Below are 7,438 nucleotides of genomic sequence, written 5' to 3' on the forward strand. Positions count from 1 at the left end.
AGGCCAAGAGTGCGGGGCGCTTCATTTCGGTCTCTGCGCGACTGTTTTTGGTTACTACATGATTCCACATGTTTTATTTCATAGTTATGATGTCTTCACTATTATTCTACAATGTAGAAAATAGTAAAAATAAAGAAACCCCTGCTCCCCCCCCCCCCCCCCCCATCACCCCTCCTCCTCCTCTCCATCTCTTGTCACCTGTTCAGGTGAACCTGCACGGTTTCTATGGAGACAGATTGCACACACGAATCCTCCACTGTCATCCCTAGCAGCTGTTTGATTTTGTTGTTTGTCGGTTTGTCCGTTTGTTCGGTTTGATTGAGATGGTTTTACACCGCGGACAAGTCCACAAACCGTTTGCTTCACTACTCTGACGTTGAAATAGTGTAAATAGTTTGGGATTAAACACGTCACCTCCCCGTCTACCGGGGCGCTGAACCCGAGCTGTTTAGTCATACAGGGTGTGTCTCTGTTCACTCGCAGCGGACTCGTTTTTCCACTCTTTCTACCGGTTACTCTCTCTTCCTCTCCCTCTCGTTACTGTGAGCTCCGGTGCAGACTCGACCTCCTCCGGTAAGTTTCCGTCGCTCAACACCAGATCGTTAGTTGAAGAGTTGTTGACGTGATTATTCTGCTGAACCAGGTGATGTGTGTTTTACCGGACTGTGATCGTAGCTGGGATCATTTATCAACACGGATGCGACGAGATACAACAGTATTTTAGCAGATAATGACGAGCTGTGGCTGTTGCTAAAGAGGATACGTTATATTCTCTAACTCAGTCAGTTTTATGAATGGAAACACAGATCTGTGACTATTTTCCATGACTGTAAACGTGGAAAACTTTTTGACGTCGTTTGAAGCTTTTGGTTTGTAAATGAGTTGGTGACTCTGTTCTGTGTTTCTCTTCAGACAGAACGATCTTTCTTCTAATCAAACCAACGATCAACTATCTATCAGAATGGTAAGTTCAACTTCACTAGGCAACTGTATAATGCTGTTATGATAATGTCGAATTTAATTTCACTTAAAACCACTTCAGATGATAACACGGAAATGTTTGGCTGTCGGGTTAAAGAGAAGTGTGTGATTCCATTACTATGTAAATGTTTAACTTTCTATCTCTGCCTATAATGGACACCACATCCGCGGCACCGCCCAGGCGACTGTCATTAAATAATCATTAGACTTTATCCCAGAACAATACACAGTGTAGAACCCAGTATGGAACACATGGGTTCTAGAACAGGTTATTACACTATATAACTGTAGAACCCAGTATGGAACACATGGATTCTAGAACAGGTTATTACACTATATAACTGTAGAACCCAGTATGGAACACATGGGTTCTAGAATAGGTTATTACACTATATAACTGTAGAACCCAGTATGGAACACATGGGTTCTAGAATAGGTTATTACACTATATAACTGTAGAACCCAGTATGGAACACCTGGGTTCTAGAATAGGTTATTACACTATATAACTGTAGAACCCAGTATGGAACACATGGATTCTAGAACAGGTTATTACACTATATAACTGTAGAACCCAGTATGGAACACATGGGTTCTAGAATAGGTTATTACACTATATAACTGTAGAACCCAGTATGGAACACATGGGTTCTAGAATAGGTTATTACACTATATAACTGTAGAACCCAGTATGGAACACCTGGGTTCTAGAATAGGTTATTACACTATATAACTGTAGAACCCAGTATGGAACACATGGATTCTAGAACAGGTTATTACACTATATAACTGTAGAACCCAGTATGGAACACATGGGTTCTAGAATAGGTTATTACACTATATAACTGTAGAACCCAGTATGGAACACATGGGTTCTAGAATAGGTTATTACACTATATAACTGTAGAACCCAGTATGGAACACATGGATTCTAGGTTATTACACTATATAACTGTAGAACCCAGTACGGAACACATGGATTCTAGGTTATTACACTATATAACTGTAGAACCCAGTATGGAACACATGGATTCTAGAACAGGTTATTACACTATATAACTGTAGAACCCAGTATGGAACACATGGATTCTAGAACAGGTTATTACACTATATAACTGTAGAACCCAGTATGGAACACATGGATTCTAGAATAGGTTATTACACTATATAACTGTAGAACCCAGTATGGAACACATGGATTCTAGAATAGGTTATTACACTATATAACTGTAGAACCCAGTACGGAACACATGGATTCTAGAATAGGTTATTACACTATATAACTGTAGAACCCAGTATGGAACACATGGATTCTAGAATAGGTTATTACACTATATAACTGTAGAACCCAGTATGGAACACATGGATTCTAGAACAGGTTATTACACTATATAACTGTAGAACCCAGTATGGAACACATGGATTCTAGAATAGGTTATTACACTATATAACTGTAGAACCCAGTATGGAACACATGGGTTCTAGAACAGGTTATTACACTATATAACTGTAGAACCCAGTATGGAACACCTGGGTTCTAGAATAGGTTATTACACTATATAACTGTAGAAGCCAGTATGGAACACATGGATTCTAGAACAGGTTATTACACTATATAACTGTAGAACCCAGTATGGAACACATGGGTTCTAGAATAGGTTATTACACTATATAACTGTAGAACCCAGTATGGAACACATGGGTTCTAGAATAGGTTATTACACTATATAACTGTAGAACCCAGTATGGAACACATGGATTCTAGGTTATTACACTATATAACTGTAGAACCCAGTACGGAACACATGGATTCTAGGTTATTACACTATATAACTGTAGAACCCAGTATGGAACACATGGATTCTAGAACAGGTTATTACACTATATAACTGTAGAACCCAGTATGGAACACATGGATTCTAGAACAGGTTATTACACTATATAACTGTAGAACCCAGTATGGAACACATGGATTCTAGAATAGGTTATTACACTATATAACTGTAGAACCCAGTATGGAACACATGGATTCTAGAATAGGTTATTACACTATATAACTGTAGAACCCAGTATGGAACACATGGATTCTAGAATAGGTTATTACACTATATAACTGTAGAACCCAGTACGGAACACATGGATTCTAGAACAGGTTATGACACTATATAACTGTAGAACCCAGTATGGAACACATGGATTCTAGAACAGGTTATTACACTATATAACTGTAGAACCCAGTATGGAACACATGGATTCTAGAATAGGTTATTACACTATATAACTGTAGAACCCAGTATGGAACACATGGATTCTAGAATAGGTTATTACACTATATAACTGTAGAACCCAGTATGGAACACATGGATTCTAGAATAGGTTATTACACTATATAACTGTAGAACCCAGTATGGAACACATGGATTCTAGGTTATTACACTATATAACTGTAGAACCCAGTATGGAACACATGGATTCTAGGTTATTACACTATATAACTGTAGAACCCAGTATGGAACACATGGATTCTAGAACAGGTTATTACACTATATAACTGTAGAACCCAGTATGGAACACATGGATTCTAGGTTATTACACTATATAACTGTAGAACCCAGTATGGAACACATGGATTCTAGAACAGGTTATTACACTATATAACTGTAGAACCCAGTATGGAACACATGGATTCTAGGTTATTACACTATATAACTGTAGAACCCAGTATGGAACACATGGGTTCTAGAACAGGTTATTACACTATATAACTGTAGAACCCAGTATGGAACACATGGATTCTAGGTTATTACACTATATAACTGTAGAACCCAGTATGGAACACATGGGTTCTAGAACAGGTTATTACACTATATAACTGTAGAACGAAGGGAGATCATTTGAGACGATAGTCCCATATAAGAGTTTCGTTCATCCTGGTGATTTTCTCCCAAAACATATGTGTCGTGTTTGGCATTAAAAACATTGTTAATCTATTGCCTAATAATGAAGGTAATATGGTGTTGATGCTGAAGGATACTGGCCCTGTCCCGAATCCCCAAACTAGCTTTCTACACTCAACACAAATGTATAAACCCAACATGTAAAGTGTTGGTCTCATGTTTCATGAGTTTCTCCTTCGCCAAGAGGATCCATCCACCTGACAGGTGTGGCATATCAAATATCAAGAAGCTGATTAAACAGCATGATCATTACACAGGTGCACCTTGTACTGGGGACAATAAAAGGCCACTTTAAAATGTGCAGTTTTGACACACAACACAATGCCACAGATGTCTGAAGTTGAGGGAGTGTGCAATTGACATGCTGACTGCAGGAATGTCCACCAGAGGTGTTGCCAGAGAATTGAATGTTCATTTCTCTACCATAAGCCGCCTCCAATATTGTTTTAGAGAATTTATCAGTATGTCCAACCGGCCTCACAACCGCAGACCACGTGTAACCACGCCAACCCAGGACCTCCACATCCGACTTCATCTGCGGGATCGTCTGAGGGGGGAGCCCTTTTGTGGGGAAAAACTAATTCTGATTGGCTGGGCTCCTGCCCAGTCATATGAAATCCGTAGATTAGGGCCTAATTCATAAATTTTTTATTACACTTTTATTTAACTTGGCAAGCCAGTTAAGAACAAATTCTTATTTACAATGACGGCCTACCAAAAGACAAAAGGCCTCCTGCGAGGACGGGGGCTGGGATTAAAAATATAAAAACAATTTGACAAAACACAGATCACGACAAGAGAGCCACCAGAACACTACATAAAGAGACAACATAGCAAGGCAGCAACACACGACAACACAACATGGTAGCAACACAAACCACGGTACAAACATTATCAGGCACAGTCAACAGCACAAAGGTCAAGAAGGTAGAGACAACAATACATCACGCAAAGCAGCCACAACTGTCAGTAAGAGTGTCCATGATTGAGTCTTTGAACGAAGAGATGGCTAGACAGTGTACCGTCTAGCCATGTGATTACCTCAAGCTCTAAACCCTCAGAGGTAGTAATCACACCTGTGGGGAGAGGGGCATTCTTCTTACCAAACCACATGACCTTTGTTTTGGAGGTGTTCAGAACACGGTTAAGGGCAAAGAAAGCTTGTTGGACACTAAGAAAGCTTGTTGGACACAGAGAAAGCTTGTTGGACACTAAGAAAGCTTGTTGGACACTAAGAAAGCTTGTTGGACACAGAGAAAGCTTGTTGGACACTAAGAAAGCTTGTTGGACACAGAGAAAGCTTGTTGGACACTAAGAAAGCTTGTTGGACACAGAGAAAGCTTGTTGGACACAGAGAAAGCTTGTTGGACACAGAGAAAGCTTGTTGGACACAGAGAAAGCTTGTTGGACACAGAGAAAGCTTGTTGGACACTAAGAAAGCTTGTTGGACACAGAGAAAGCTTGTTGGACACTAAGAAAGCTTGTTGGACACAGAGAAAGCTTGTTGGACACTAAGAAAGCTTGTTGGACACAGAGAAAGCTTGTTGGACACAGAGAAAGCTTGTTGGACACAGAGAAAGCTTGTTGGACACAGAGAAAGCTTGTTGGACACTAAGAAAGCTTGTTGGACACAGAGAAAGCTTGTTGGACACTAAGAAAGCTTGTTGGACACAGAGAAAGCTTGTTGGACACAGAGAAAGCTTGTTGGACACAGAGAAAGCTTGTTGGACACAGAGAAAGCTTGTTGGACACTAAGAAAGCTTTGTTGGACACTAAGAAAGCTTTGTTGGACACTAAGAAAGCTTTGTTGGACACTAAGAAAGCTTTGTTGGACACTAAGAAAGCTTTGTTGGACACTAAGAAAGCTTTGTTGGACACTAAGAAAGCTTTGTTGGACACTAAGAAAGCTTTGTTGGACACTAAGAAAGCTTTGTTGTACACTAAGAAAGCTTTGTTGGACACTAAGAAAGCTTGTTGGACACAGAGAAAGCTTGTTGGACACTGAGAAAGCTTGTTGGACACTAAGAAAGCTTGTTGGACACAGAGAAAGCTTGTTGGACACTAAGAAAGCTTGTTGGACACTAAGAAAGCTTGTTGGACACAGAGAAAGCTTGTTGGACACAGAGAAAGCTTGTTGGACACAGAGAAAGCTTGTTGGACACAGAGAAAGCTTGTTGGACACTGAGAAAGCTTGTTGGACACTAAGAAAGCTTGTTGGACACTAAGAAAGCTTGTTGGACACTAAGAAAGCTTGTTGGACACAGAGAAAGCTTGTTGGACACAGAGAAAGCTTGTTGGACACTAAGAAAGCTTGTTGGACACAGAGAAAGCTTGTTGGACACTAAGAAAGCTTGTTGGACACAGAGAAAGCTTGTTGGACACAGAGAAAGCTTGTTGGACACAGAGAAAGCTTGTTGGACACTAAGAAAGCTTGTTGGACACTAACAAAGCTTGTTGGACACAGAGAAAGCTTGTTGGACACTGAGAAAGCTTGTTGGACACAGAGAAAGCTTGTTGGACACAGAGAAAGCTTGTTGGACACAGAGAAAGCTTGTTGGACACAGAGAAAGCTTGCTGGACACAGAGAAAGCTTGTTGGACACAGAGAAAGCTTGTTGGACACTGAGAAAGCTTGTTGGACACTGAGAAAGCTTGTTGGACACAGAGAAAGCTTGTTGGACACAGAGAAAGCTTGTTGGACACTGAGAAAGCTTGTTGGACACAGAGAAAGCTTGTTGGACACAGAGAAAGCTTGTTGGACACTAAGAAAGCTTGTTGGACACAGAGAAAGCTTGTTGGACACTGAGAAAGCTTGTTGGACACTGAGAAAGCTTGTTGGACACAGAGAAAGCTTGTTGGACACAGAGAAAGCTTGTTGGACACTGAGAAAGCTTGTTGGACACAGAGAAAGCTTGTTGGACACTAAGAAAGCTTGTTGGACACAGAGAAAGCTTGTTGGACACTAAGAAAGCTTGTTGGACACTAAGAAAGCTTGTTGGACACAGAGAAAGCTTGCTGGACACAGAGAAAGCTTGTTGGACACTAAGAAAGCTTGTTGAACACAGAGAAAGCTTGTTGGACACAGAGAAAGCTTGTTGGACACAGAGAAAGCTTGCTGAACACAGAGAAAGCTTGTTGGACACAGAGAAAGCTTGTTGAACACAGAGAAAGCTTGTTGGACACTGAGAAAGCTTGTTGGACACAGAGAAAGCTTGCTGGACACAGAGAAAGCTTGTTGGACACAGAGAAAGCTTGTTGGACACAGAGAAAGCTTGCTGGACACAGAGAAAGCTTGTTGGACACTAAGAAAGCTTGTTGAACACAGAGAAAGCTTGTTGGACACAGAGAAAGCTTGTTGAACACTAAGAAAGCTTGTTGGACACAGAGAAAGCTTGTTGGACACAGAGAAAGCTTGTTGGACACTGAGAAAGCTTGTTGGACACAGAGAAAGCTTGTTGGACACAGAGAAAGCTTGTTGGACACAGAGAAAGCTTGTTGGAC

General features: G+C 40.7%; 1 long non-coding RNA gene across 1 annotated transcript in view; it reads left to right on the forward strand.

The window, feature by feature from the left end:
• The first annotated feature begins 448 nt into the window (after positions 1-448).
• Positions 449-7,438, forward strand: part of LOC120039640 — a 17,461-nt gene continuing 10,471 nt past the window's right edge. The window contains exons 1-2 of the long non-coding RNA XR_005475466.1: positions 449-573; positions 913-964. This is a non-coding gene — a long non-coding RNA (uncharacterized LOC120039640). The remainder of the gene's footprint in view (positions 574-912; positions 965-7,438) is intronic.

The sequence above is a fragment of the Salvelinus namaycush genome, unplaced genomic scaffold (genome assembly GCF_016432855.1).
Source record: "Salvelinus namaycush isolate Seneca unplaced genomic scaffold, SaNama_1.0 Scaffold2864, whole genome shotgun sequence".
In the NCBI taxonomy this organism is placed as follows: Eukaryota; Metazoa; Chordata; class Actinopteri; order Salmoniformes; family Salmonidae; genus Salvelinus; species Salvelinus namaycush.